Here is a 13914-nt window from a genome sequence, read left to right as displayed (position 1 = left end):
ATGTTCACCCCATTTATAATGATAACATAATAATAATCCTTACATTTGATATAGCACCTTATCACGTTTTCGAGACGTCTCAAAGCGCTTTACAGAATATACTGTCAAGTGAATTGTCTCTGTATTTTATGGGCAAAACCCAGCAGCCAGTGTCCCACAAACAGTCATAGATTGAGTGACCAAATAATTATTATTGTTTATTTCTTTGCTTTTTGAAGGGAGTATTACTCTCGGAAAGTGATCTGCCAATCGACTAACAACTGGATTCCAACTTACTGCTATGTAAACAGAGGCTTGTGCAGTAAGGAAACTTGCCTAAGATTTTCTCCTGCCCGGTAATCAAACCTGGGTCCTCTTGCTTGCGAGGCGAGTGCTCTACCCAATACGCTACAGGACTCCGGTTTGAGCCAGGTGGGATGGTTTGAGTTTATCCTGGTGTCTTGGCCAACAATCTCCGCAAAATAAAATTGGTCATTCACTTTGAGATGTGTTCGAGATATAAAAGGCACTTTATCAAATGAAAGGATTATTATTAATAGTGCTTCCTTTGGTTCCGTAGTGCTCAATTTATTGGCAAGCTCTCATTCAGAGTATTTCCTGGAACAGGTAATAATAACCATCTGTGCATTTGATATAACGCCTCTCCAAGTTGTCGAAACATCTCAAAGCGTTCCACAGGATTTACTACAAAGTGCAGTGACCTCATTTTGTTTTCACAGGTGAACTTGGCAACCAATTTGAGCACAGCAATGTCCCAGTAACAACAACGAGTGAACATCCACTCATCAGTTTCTTTGCTTTTACACTTTCACTGCACTGCCACCTCCTCCTATAACAGCGAGCACTTGCCTCATCGTAAAGTTCAATTTTCTTATTCTGAAGACCGAAAGCTTATCCTGGGATCAGGCGTATTTAACTAAGAGCCTGTACAATTAGGGATTTGCCTAAAAGATCCTTTTGAATGTTTCCATTGTAACAGTAGACACAAATAGAATAGTTTCATGTCTGTTTGGACCAAAGCCCAGCTGAAACTATGTACTGCTTGACTGACAGCATGATGCCGTCTCCTGTTCAAGGCAAACACTCTGAGAGCAGTCAGTCTGGAGTAAAGGAGGCATTTCAGTGGGGAGGGAACAAGTGGGAGAACGAAAAGCAAGTTCTCAGTGGTTGGCAAAAATTGGCTTCAAAGTCCTCAAATCCCTTGCTTTTGTGTCCACGCAAAAAGTGCCGCCTTGTCTCAAGAGTTTCTCTTCACTTTGTTTCCAGTGGGAAAGCAAGCGACGGAGGAATTTCAGAGAATATTTGGAAGTGAGACAGGCAGTGAAGGCTCTAATTTATTCCTGGGTAAGTTTTGTGACCCTATTAGTTTTTTTTATTACCTCATTGATGCCTTCGTTGTCGTACGCCGGTGAATTTTCACGTCAGCGCACTTTCTCCTCTGTACATGACTGACGTGCTCACACCAGGGAATGAATTATGTATTCAGTAGATAAAGAAAACTGTCTTGCCTGGTGATTTGGAAATGATCAGTTTCAGAGCATTTCGAAAACAGTCATTCGTTATCCAAGGTCCCTTGTCTTGCGTTTGCGTCGTGTTATTTTCTGACGTTTTTCACCGTTTGAAGAGAAAAAGCAGCAGCTTTGCAGTGCATTCCACTTTCTTTTCTCCTGTGACTTTTTTTCTTTGCTTGTTTTTTTCCAAAGCGAAGTTAAAAACAGTGTTTCTGCAGGGTAGGAGTTTCCACTTAAACGACAGCTTTGGGAAAATATTTCTGGGAGCCACACATGTGTTTGGTTCTTCATGCATAATATTGCAGGGTTATGATTTTAAGTATCAGTGGGGAAGAAATCATGGCAAAGAGAATGCAGCAAATGGGGTTTACAGATATCAGTGCTGGAACTTTGTGGTTGTCAGTCACTATCGGTGTTTGTCTGTAATTGTATTACTCACTGTTTGCAAAGGGATCTGTAACTTTCTGAAGGAGAGAAGTGGAGAGACGCTTAACTATAAACTACGCTTATATTAAAATCCTTGTGCTTAATCCCACACTGTGGACTTCACTTCTGTGAAGTTAAAGGTGAGGAATTTCTGAACTGCCCATCATACAGTATTAGAAGTCCAGAAAAGCTGCATTAAAATGCTTTACTTGTACTGTAGAACATGGAGTTTGGATTTAATTAACTTTTAAATGCCTCAATTCACTGAAAGATTAGGCTTTTTTTAAAAGAATGCTCTTTTATAAATTCGCCTCTACACGGCACTGATTTGACAAACAGGCATGAGTTCAGCTGCAAAATAAAGGCTTCCTATTTCCAAAAGGGACATTCCATCCTCCCCCCATACTGTTCTCCCCCCGCCCCTCCCGCTTCCAGCAATAAGGTGGCTATACATTAGCAGATGTGCCCAGTTACTGCCCAAGAATGAATTTTTCTGGTCTTGTCTACTGGCATCTGCAAGGGATGCTTACATGGGAAGTCTGCCATCGTTCAAGTTGCTTTCCACTGCACCATACTATGACACCCGTTTGCCCTCACGTTAAGCGAGTTTCACCTTTGCCATCTCAAGTCTGTGGCAGAGAATCAGTGCCATGCTTACACTGTATGTCACCTCCCCTGCCTGTTCCAACCTTACCATCGGTGGGCGAACCTTCAGCCATTCTGCCTCTGGAATCTCTCCACCTTGCCACCTCCCTCCCTCTCCGCCTTCAAAACCCGCCTTAAAACCAATATCTTTAAACCGTGTTTTGGATTAAATTTCTTCTCCTTCTTTTCCACTCCCACCACCATCACCACCACCCAGTTTGGGCTTGTGAAGCGATTTGAGATGTCCTTCCACACGAAAGGTATATTGTTGTTGAAATCCATTGTGGTTTTGCCAGCAAATTGCCACAAAGCGTAACATGTCACACACTGAACTACAGTGAATGGTGCTGGTGCCCTGCTTATGATACCACCTCGGGGTCCAGCGTCAGGAATAAAACCACCTTTAATTTTACTCCCACGCAGTAGGAACACAGTCGATGTGAATTGCATTGCCCATCGGTGCCTTGAAAGCTATTGGCCGGTCCACAGCAGCTTCAGGGTTGATTGTGTACTATTATTAATGTTTCGGTCACTGACCTGCTCTACTATGAGACTGAATGTTGCAACACATGGTTTGAACTCAGAAAACCAGACAGGATTTGCCCTCCTGATTGCTGTCCAGAGATAGAATTGAACTTGGTTGTGATGTCTAATAGCAATCCAAGGCTCATACATTAATAGTGAGGTTGAAAAAAGGGGCAGTGGACAAAGGGAGTCACTAAATGCAGCGGGGAATAGGTAGAACTGTAGCTCTATCCACTGTACCATTGGGGCTGCCCCTGCTTTTACGTTCTCAACACATTCTCAAATCTGAATGAAGATTCTCGCTTCAGAAAGCAGGAGAAGGGAAAGAAATCTTTTGCTTGACTTTCATTTGTTTTGTGCCTTATCACATCTTCGAGGCGTCTCAAAGCATTTTTCCTAGAATATACTGTAAAGCGAATTGGCTGTATATTTTGTGGGCGAAACAGTCGTGAATTGAGTGACCAAATTATTTATTGATTAAAAAATGTTTTAAGGATTATTACCCCCAGAAAGACAATCTGCTAATCGACTAACAACTGTGTTCCTGCTTACTGCTGGGTAAACAGAGGCGTGTGTGGGTGGCACTTTAAAATATGCACTAAAATAGGCTACAAATTGCAAGATAGAGACAGACACTATGAATTATGAAGTGATTCTTTCATTGCGAAGGGAAGCTTAATTATACGTGGGGTAAAATCACTAGCCGAGTAATACAGGAATAAAGTAAAGAAGGTTATTATTCTGACTGCGATGTGCAATTAAAGTATGTGGTAAGCAGCCTGGTTCTTTCCAAATTAGATGTGCAATTCCGATCATGACCTTCAATGTGCGATGTCTGGTTGACTGTGTCTTGGGAAGCCTTTCATTTTGGTCAATAATGTCACTGCATTTGCGTTGCAAAAAGTCACGACTGGTTATTTTGATATTTTAGCACTCGGGGACTCTGGATCTGAGGTCGGGCCACTGTCAGTACTGAGCAGACACAAAGGCTGCCAAGGCTCTGAACCTAGTTTTCTTTCCTTTTGCTTCCAATTTTTTAAACAATACATTGGCTACTTCATTTTCACTTACAAGCACATAGTTACTGTGCTTGACAGCAATTACATGTGAAGCGCTTTGAAACGGTTTGACATTAGAGATGCAAAATCAAATTATTCTTGTATCTTATAGAACATCCCTGGTGCAAATCAGCCACCCCAATTTTGCCTCCTTAACAGCATTTCACTTTCAATTCTAATGATCTCCTCCTGTACAGTACTTCAAGGCATTTCTTTCATCTGAAAGGCGCCATATAAATGTAAGTTGTCATTATGTTCTTATTGCTGATACAACTTCACATTCATCCAAATGGAAGCCTAGCAACTGTGTTTTATTCTAATGTGGCCTGTACATTCTCTCATTAAGCAGCAAGCCTAGATTAGTAAGTACAAGAATGTGGAACATTACGTTTGCTAGGATTTGAAGCCACCATCTGAAGGTTTTGTCGTGCTTAAATTATCTAATTCCAGCCTCTCTAACGTACTAATGATGTTGCCTAATCATGTACAACTTTATGCCTACAAGGTCAATATATAATAATCCTTGCATTTAATGTATGTCATCACATCATCGAGATGTCTCAAAGTGCTTCACAGAACATACACTGTTAAGTGTAGTGACTATTTGTAGGTAAATTTAGCAGCCAATTTGCGCAGAGCAATGTCCCACAAACAGCCATGAAGTGAATGACTGATTTGATTGTTGGCCAGGACATCGGGAGAAACTCCCTTCTCTTTTCAGACAGTGGAATGGGATCTTTAACATCCACTTGAACAAGCAGACGGGACCTTGATTTAACATCTCATCCGAAAAATAGTACCTCTGACAATTCAATGCTCACCCAGCGCTGCATTGGAGTGTCAGCTTAGACTGTGAGTTCGTAGTCCTGACATGAGACTTGAACTCACAATCTTCTTACTCAGAGGCAAGAGTGCTACCAATTACTCAGACCATCAAAGAATGATGGAATGCATTAAATACATATTTTCTATCCACTGCATGCAAGCAGTGAACTCATAAGAGATAATCTCTTTGTAGAGTGATTTTGAGATTCGTACTCCAATGCCATATCTCATATCTTTTGTCTGTTTTGCCTTTGACTGGACACAAAAGTCCCTGGCAAACATCTTCTATACTGTTTGAGTTCCAATATCTATTGGTCATGAAATGGGTCAGTAATGATACAAAATTATTTTTATAGTCGATACTACAAATAGACCAAGTGAGTCTTCTTTTTGAATACAGACAATGCAGCCACAGCAGTCAGCTACCATCCAGTGACTTGCGTGTTTCACATTTGCATTGGATTGAATCAGTTGTTTTCCCAGAAATGGAACATTGCCCTCAACTCAAGGGGTTAATGGTTCTTGCTGATCTTTTATGTGAAAGATCTGATTAAATGGAAACACTCATCTGATTAAGGTGTACCATCTAAGGGTCTCTATGACTCAATCAGACAGTAGTTTAATGCTTCCTGGAGCATATGAAAAGCCAGGCAGGTACGAAGTGGTCAGAACGTGGCTTAAATGTGTTACTTAAGAAGTCGAAAGAAATGCTTCAAACCTTATAGGATGTTTTGTTAGAAATTTACAGCACATGAGAAGGCCATCCAACCCATTGGGTCAAGCATCTGTGCCGTGGGCAGATATTTTATTGAGGATCTGAAATCATGTATTGTAAATTGTGTGTGAAAGAATCAAACCCAATCTCCCCACAAAGCAGTGTCCAGTGCTGATTTTAATAATAATAATAATAATACAATAATCCTTGATATAGTACGTCGCTGAAGACGTCTCAAAGCGCTTCACAGAATACATTGTATAGTGGATTTAGTGTATATTTTGTGTGCGAAACGCAACAGTCAATTGCACAAAGCAGTGTCCACAAACGGTCGTGGATTTTCTTGTGTTTGAACGTGGGATGTGATCACTGGCTCACAGCTGGAATTCCAGCAACTTTATTTTTTCAAAGAAAAATGGATGGCGTCCAATTTTTATTGTTGTTTTTGCAGCGCAGCGGGTGACTTCATGCCCCGGGCTCAGTGTTGGCTTGGCCGATGCTCAGCCAGATAATTGTGATTGACATAAGCATCAGCTCACGGTCAAACAGGGAGAGTGTGCGGAACTATTCAACCAATCGGCATTAGAAGCAATCAAGGGACATAATGGAACCAATGCGCAGGTCATGGAAATTCTGGTTATTAAGGACAGAGATGAATAATACTGTGTTATCTTAAAGTGCTAAATGAAGAACACATTTTCAAAATTGTTTTTGCTACGAGGGAAATGTTGGTTTTATTGGTGTCCACAAAATACTATCATATGTTTCCACTAGGGCCATGAGCCAAACCAAACCCTGGATCTGAAGGAACCAATATAGGCTCAAGGCAATTGACCAAATAGTTGAACTCAACTGACCTCAGGGGGTTTGTTCTGTCCTCAGCCTTTAAAGGAGAAGGAAAACCTTTAGCAGTATTTTCAACATGAAGTATTTCGGATTTGGCTCCCCACACCCCGCCCAACTCTGCAAGCCAAAGTCCAAATGGATAGTGTGATCCAAGCTGGAGAGGGAGCAGGAAGCTTGCTAGACAGTATTTTCAACGGCAAGCTATGCGGTTTTAGCTGGTTAAACTCCAGCAGTAGCCCCAATGCACATTTTTGCGTCCTCAGGGCTTGGCTCTTGCTAATTTGCACCTAATGATCTCCGGAATTAAGTAAGCAGGGATTGTTCCTCCAAGGAAGGAGGAATGAGCATTCCATTCCAGACACATGCAAATTTCCATGTGTACGTTGCATACATATGTGGAACTTTCAGTCTGGTTTGGATACTCTTAAGCATGGTGCTGGGTTTTTGGATATATCAGATACCTGGCTTCCAAAAGAATCTTTAAACAAAAGCAAATTTGCTTCAATGCAAAAGTCTTTTTTTTGAAGACAAAAGGTTGATGGGAATGATAAACTATCAAGGGTTTCACATGGAACAAGGTAAGTTCTTGGAAAAGCTATTAGATGATTAGACACATGTGTCAAAGAGTGTTTTGGGAAGTTGGATGGGTAGTTAAATGACCCAATGGTCTACTCCTGCCTGAATCTGGTCTATTGTTATATGCCATGCCTTGTTAAAAATAAATATATTTGGCTAAATAATTGCTTTGTAAAAGAGAAAGGGAATTGATATTGATCTGACTCATACTGAGCGATCTTTTGAACTGCTTTTAATGGTGAAATTAAGTCTTACTATCCGAATAGCTGGCTAGAACCACATTGATTTTGATTGCTGCAGAGTAGCAGATGGATAGATCATTCGTGTAGTGCTACATGTAGATAATTGTGTGATAGTCTGCACTGCCCTGGCAATGCAATTTGTCGTTTGCACGTAAGATTTTATATGGCTTCTTTTGTTCGGTGATGGATGTTTAATAATAATTTAATAATAATCATTGCATTTGATAGAGTGCCTTATCATGTCAACAATGTCTCAAAGAGCTTGAGATTAAGTGTAAAGTGTATTGGCTGTGTATTTGTAGGCAAACACAGCAGCCAATTTGCACATAGCAGTGTCCCACAAACAGTCATCTCTAATGTATCTCTGGAACTTCCATGTGTAGGTGGGATGCATGAAATTCTCAGTTTGGTTTGGATATTCTTAAGCATAGTGACAAGGTTTCTGTACATTCAGACACCCGGCTGACCAAACAAGCAAACAAATAAACAAAAAAAACAGCCAGGCAGGTGAATGTCAAATTAATTTTGGGGGACACGGGAAGAAACTTCCTTCTCTTTTGAATGGTGTTATGGGTTCCTTAGGATCCACTTGAATAGGCCATTGAGCCTCGGTTTAACACTCATCACAAGGACGGTGCCTCTGACAATCCAGTGTAACCCCCAATGCTGTGCTGGAGTGTCAGCCTGGGTTGTGAACTGGACGATCCTGATGTGGGGATTGAACACACAACCTTCTGACCCAGACACAAATATGTTACCAATGAAATCAAGATGACAATACAAGGAGATCACCAGCTGCAGTGGCTAATGTCCTGTTTGTGGAGATGGAAGAGAGACTGTGCTGTTTCCAGTAGCAGAGACGTGTTATAATTCCCGCTCCTCATTGCGTTGGTTGCAAAAGAAACTGAGACCCGCTTTCCGAGTTCAGCACACGCACAGCAATCACTCTGGAATCAAGAGTTAGAACTTTAATTTTTATTAAAGGGAAGGTTGCCAACCAACTTCACTGAAATTAAAATGAATTCGCTCGAGACTTCTCTGACCACCCATTGGGGAGTGAAACCAGACTCCATTTGCACAGCTGCGTTCATACTGCAACATTGCAAATTTAAGTACAGTACTGCCAAATCCACCTGCCAAACCGATGCTCTACTCTGCCACCATTCACTTCCTTACCTCAGATTTACACTGGTCTTTTAGTGGTGATTTGTGTACACCTCTGAGGCTGGATATTGTGGGAACATCCATCTTACAGAGCTATGACATTGCACTTTGCTGCTAATAATAAATAATAATAATCCTTGCATTTGATATAGCGCCTGATCACGTCTTCGAGAAGTCTCAAGACGCTTCATAGAATATACCGTAAAGTGAATTGACGGTATATTTTGTGTGTGAACCGTGGCAACCCTACCCTCCCCCTCCCAAAGGTCTTGTGAACCTTTTAGCGTGTAACTAAGTATTTAATTCATCGTGCAAACTTGTGGGGACATCAGCAATGAGGTGCTAAGAGCTGTAAGGATGACATCGGAGAAGCACTGGGCACTGATGATTCATTGTCTGTAGAAGAAGTAAGGTGCTTGACGAAAAAGCCGGGAGATTGTTGAAAGTGTAACTTTGAAGTGCTAATGTGGACCCCTGAGGTGCTGTTGGCTGGTCCGATTCACTTCATTGTTGGGCTCAACATCAGCTTTTAAAAGAAAAAATGCAGACATCAAAGACTTGCCTGTGCCAGATTATTGCCGACCGGGGAAATCTGACTTTTATTGCACATATAGTGTATATTTTAGGAACACTGGGCTATACTATACCATTGTGCTCAAGGCTCACCTTCGTCTGAGAATCAGATGAGCCCATTCTTACTCTGTAGGGAAAATGAAACATGTTTTAAATTATAGTTAATCCTGCATATAATAATAATCCTTGCATTTGATAAAGCGCCTTATCAAGTCGTTGAAACATCTCAAAGGGCTTCACAGACTCTACTGTAAAGTGGATTGACTGTACATTTTGTGGGTGAAACGCAGCAACCAATTTTGGACAGGAGTGTGCCACAAATAGTCGTGGATTGAGTAATCACATATATAATAATAAATATAATAAAAATAACCTTTGCATTTGATATGGCGCCTTTCGTGTTGAGAGGATATCTCAAAGAGATTTGCAGGATTTACTCTGAAGCATTGTGGCTGTGCATTTTGTAGGCAAACGCGGCAACCAATTTGGGCTCAGCAGTGTCCCACAAACAGCCACAAAGCGAATGATCAATTTTATCTGGGCAATTGTTGGCTAGGGTACTGGGAGAAACTCCCTTCAGTATGTCAAAAATGCTTTCCTTTTAAGATAATTTCCTAAGTATTGCAGCCTTTGAGAAACTGGAATCAGATCAGTGAATTTCAATAACAAACAGAACAAACCATTTGGTTATTTTTTCTGTTGAGAAAAAAAGATTTGTCTCCAGTATAAGAGAAACTTCCTGCCTAACTATGCTTGACATCTTTTCCAGCGCGTGATTGGACGTGAGTAATTTGAAAGATTTTCCACTGAAGAAAGAGACGAAACGTTGAAAACTTTTGGCGTGAAACCCTTGTGTCAAAAGCGCTTTTAACGATCCCGTTTAAACATCCTCGCACACAACACATTTGTGAGGTGGCATCATGATTGCTATTTACACTGTTTCTGATGTTAAAATAGATTCTGGAGACCATGAATAGTGCGTAACATTCCACGTCTAAAATTCTGGCGTGTTCTTTCCATTTATTGAATGTGACTTGGAAAGCAACTGATTTGAGAACAGCTTTTTCTCTTTGGCCTTCTCTTTATAATAATACTAATAATAATCCTTGTATTCGATATAACGCCTTATCACTTCACAGGATATATTGTGAAATGGATTGACTGTGTATTTGTGGGGCAAAACGCAACAGCCAATTTTACGAGTTATATAATTTTATAGTTTATATATCTTCAATTATATGCACAGGCTTCACACCTTGAGGCACCATCCTGATACAACAGGTGCTATGGAAATGGAAATTTGTTATGTTGTAACACCAGTGTGGTATATTTATTTCTAAAACAACTTCAGGAAATGTTATACTTTTGTTAACTTTGCAAAACTTGTCTGAAACAAAATTCCCCCTAACCCCAAAATAATTACATTACACTACGCCTCTTGTGCCCATCATCACGATCCCTGACTGTTCTGTTTCTGCCCGAGGACTAGTTTTCTAAGCAATCTCTCTTGACTAGTAAATACGAATATGAAAATAATCCAATTTACATTAAACAGCTCAAGGTGGGCTGGATGAGGCTGTTTTGGGGATGCATCTGTTCCAGATTGATGGAACGTTTCCTCTGTTTTGTGGCATAGAACAATGCAAGAGGTTTTTCACTGTGGGGTGAATTCCAAGCCTCAGACACAAGGAGACAATATGTTGCACTGGCACTGAATTGGCAAAGAAGCTAAGAGCGGACAGCACCTGATTGAACTTCAAATAGCCTCAATCAACTGGCAATTTGCCAACAGACGAAGAGCAATAAACTGACCTGAAGCCCATCGCAGGATGTGTCTGAAAGTTTAATGTTGTACAAAACAGCAACAGAGGTGCATCGGTGTGCAAGATGATACGTTCAGAGCTAACCATCACCTATATATGGCTGAACTGTAGATGAAAGTAGAGAAGGGAAATGAATGATTGTGAAGACAAAAGTGCTACCAACTTAGCCAAGCTGATGCTTACAAGTAAGAGTTTGATGTACAGATAGATGCCTTCATCTTTTAAATGGGTTTTTAAACAGCTGCAAAGCAAGACCCATTACGTTTGCCTTTTGAAACTTTCAAACCTATGCTTTAAAAGTTTCAGTAGACAAAAGCCTTAACAGTGGATCCTTGTGGGTGAATAAATAAATAAGTTCAATTTACTATAAATTCTTTGTGGCTAGCGAAGTATTTTGTTATTCACAAAGTTTGGTGAGAAGTGCGTTTTCTAATGGGGCATATTCCAACATCTGCCGACTTTGAGTCCAGAACAGTTTAAGTCGGACTATTTTGTTTTTCTTTGAAACAGAATGAAAAAAAATGTGCATGAAAAAACACAGAACAAATGTAACCAAAATGTGCAGTCGAGGCAAAGCTCTGTGCCCAGTGAAACACCTGTACATCTGAGTTCAGTTACGTTGTGTGTTATTTAGAAACTGTTCCCTGGTGTTTTTCTGGGGAAGAAGGTGCTTGAATGAGCTACCATAATGAAGAGGGATATCGTCAATTTGAAATCTAAACCTAATTGCTTACATAACCCCGAGTCCGAAAGCCTTTGATGTCTGAACTGGATGTTCTCTCTGCTGCCCTGCTGTGTCTTTCTGGTTTTCGGTTTGATAGAGGTTTAGACTTATTTGAACTGATTAATAGCGCAGCCCCTGATATTTTCAAAAGCATTCCTCCCGACAGTCTCCATGGTGATATGGCCAATTGACAGCTCAGCGCCTGTTGGAGTGCAGCTGTTGGCCTGGCAGACTTGCAAGACTTGCCTGCCTCTTGGATTGGGGCATTGAGTCAGCACTCACCTTGGATCATCTCAACTTGAGCTCGGTACGCTTGCAGAGTGGTGGCAGCAACACCCTTATATATAAGCCACGTCCCATAGCGAAAGCAGTGCCTGCTGAACATTCTACCTTTCTACTGCGGAGTCCTGTGACGTATTGGTTAGTGAAAGGACCTGGGTTTGATTCCCGGGCTGGGTGAAACCTTAGGCAAGTCTCCTAACTCCTCTGTTTACTGAACAGTTTCACTGAATCATTGAACCCGGTTGTTAATCGATTGGCGGATCGCGTTCCGGGGGTAATAATCCCTCCAAAAAAAATTGGTCACCCATGACTGTTTGCAGGACACCGCTGGGTGCAATTGGCTGCCGCATTTCACCCACAAAATACTAAATCAATCCACTTTGCAGTATATTATGTGAAGCTCTTTGAGACGTCTCAGCGACGTGTATAAGACGCCTTATCAAGTGCAAGTATTATTTAGAATTCCTTGAATTATTGAATCCTGTTAATATTGCAGTTTTTCCTGCATTTAAAAGATTTGTTTTCTCTCTCTCCTGAATTGCATTTTAATCCCAAATGTTCTAAAAGTGAGAACGGTCCCGATCTCAATTCCTCTCAATCCTCCCCTCACATCCCCGTCTGGCCCACTCCTAGATCATGTGCCTCGCAGCTGAAACACTGTTCATCATGGAGCAGATGATTAATGGTTAAAGTACTGTAATTGAAGTTCCTCACCACACGACCAGTGCCAACAGGCCTGACAGCCATGATGCCACTTGAATAATCAACTCCGAGCAGGGAGTTTCACTGAAACTTTCCGCTCTCAGGCTCTGATCACCGCTGCTGTAGAAACCCAGGTATTCTCGTATTTAGGAATGTGGAAACTCAGCACCTTTTTTAGAGCTTCGGTTTTATTTCTGCATCAGAACGAAAAGAATAACATGCCTTTGTTCTCTCATTCCCCCCCCCCCCCCCCCTTCAAGATGCAGAATAGTGCATATTCTGGGAAATGACTTACCTTTATTAAAGGATATGTGCCTTAACCGCCCCGCCCCCCCACCTCACCCCACTCCCGCCCTGCCTCACCCCACCCCACAACATTATCTTTCTCGTTTGCTCTGGGGAACATGCTCAAAGTAAACTTTTCTTTCTTTCATTTATCTGATCGTGGCCGTGAGCCTGACCCCTGACCTCCTGCATTTCTCACCTCCTGGAAGGATCGATTTCACAGCTGACAATTGCATGATCACTTTACAGCAGTTGGGAAGTTGCTGGTTTCATTTTCTAGATACTAGAAGGAAACAAACCTGAATTTCATTATCAGTTTTGAACCTGTTGGAAATACAGTAAGTACACAAGGTTTTATTTAACCTAGGCATCTAGGCATCTAATAACTATGTCCAGAGTGTCTGTGTATGTGTGTGTGCATGTATTATTTTATATACTTATAGTGAAAGTGTATTTTTCAACCCTCCTTTTATCAAGTGGTTCAGCAGCATGATTTGAGTCAATGGGGCAGGATAGGATTGCCAATCCTTTCATACAATTCAAACAGTTTGCAGTTTCGAACAAAAATAGTTTTAACTATTCCTTTACTGAAGGTATTATTAATTTATAATATACTCAGGGTAAATTCATTGTGGGATGCTTTGGGCCGTCCTCCTGACATGAAACAACAACAACAAACTACATTTGTAAAGTGCCTTTTACATCGGGAGGACATCCCAAGAGGTGGGACAGTCAGGGGATTTGGACCTGAGCTGGGGTTTGCAATCAGGAGGGGTGGAGGGCAGGGAGGGTAGTGTTAGGCAGGTGACTGAAGGCATGGTCAAAGAGGAGGGTCTTGAGATGGCAAGTTAGGGAGCGAGGTGAAGCGGATGGAGTTCCAAAAGGTAGCAGCAAAAGGTTGAAGGCCTGATTGCCGAGGGTGGGGTGCGGCAGGGCAGGTGAGAGACATGGAGCAGGTCAGAGCCTGCTGAGTGGAGGAAGCGAACAGAACT

At 41.5% G+C, this 13914-nt stretch overlaps 1 protein-coding gene across 1 annotated transcript in view; it reads left to right on the top strand.

The window, feature by feature from the left end:
- Nucleotides 1-1109: 1109 nt before the first annotated feature.
- LOC103174907 (INSC spindle orientation adaptor protein) overlaps nucleotides 1110-13914 on the top strand; it is a 63902-nt gene continuing 51097 nt past the window's right edge. Inside the window, exons 1-2 of the mRNA XM_042341574.1 lie at nucleotides 1110-1166; nucleotides 1267-1344. The gene's annotated coding sequence lies outside the window, so the exon portion shown is untranslated. The remainder of the gene's footprint in view (nucleotides 1167-1266; nucleotides 1345-13914) is intronic.

Source organism: Callorhinchus milii, unplaced genomic scaffold (genome assembly GCF_018977255.1).
Source record: "Callorhinchus milii isolate IMCB2004 unplaced genomic scaffold, IMCB_Cmil_1.0 Scaffold17, whole genome shotgun sequence".
NCBI classification, from domain to species: Eukaryota; Metazoa; Chordata; class Chondrichthyes; order Chimaeriformes; family Callorhinchidae; genus Callorhinchus; species Callorhinchus milii.
Note: the sequence above shows the minus strand (reverse complement) of the source record. Positions and strands in the feature narration are given on the sequence as shown.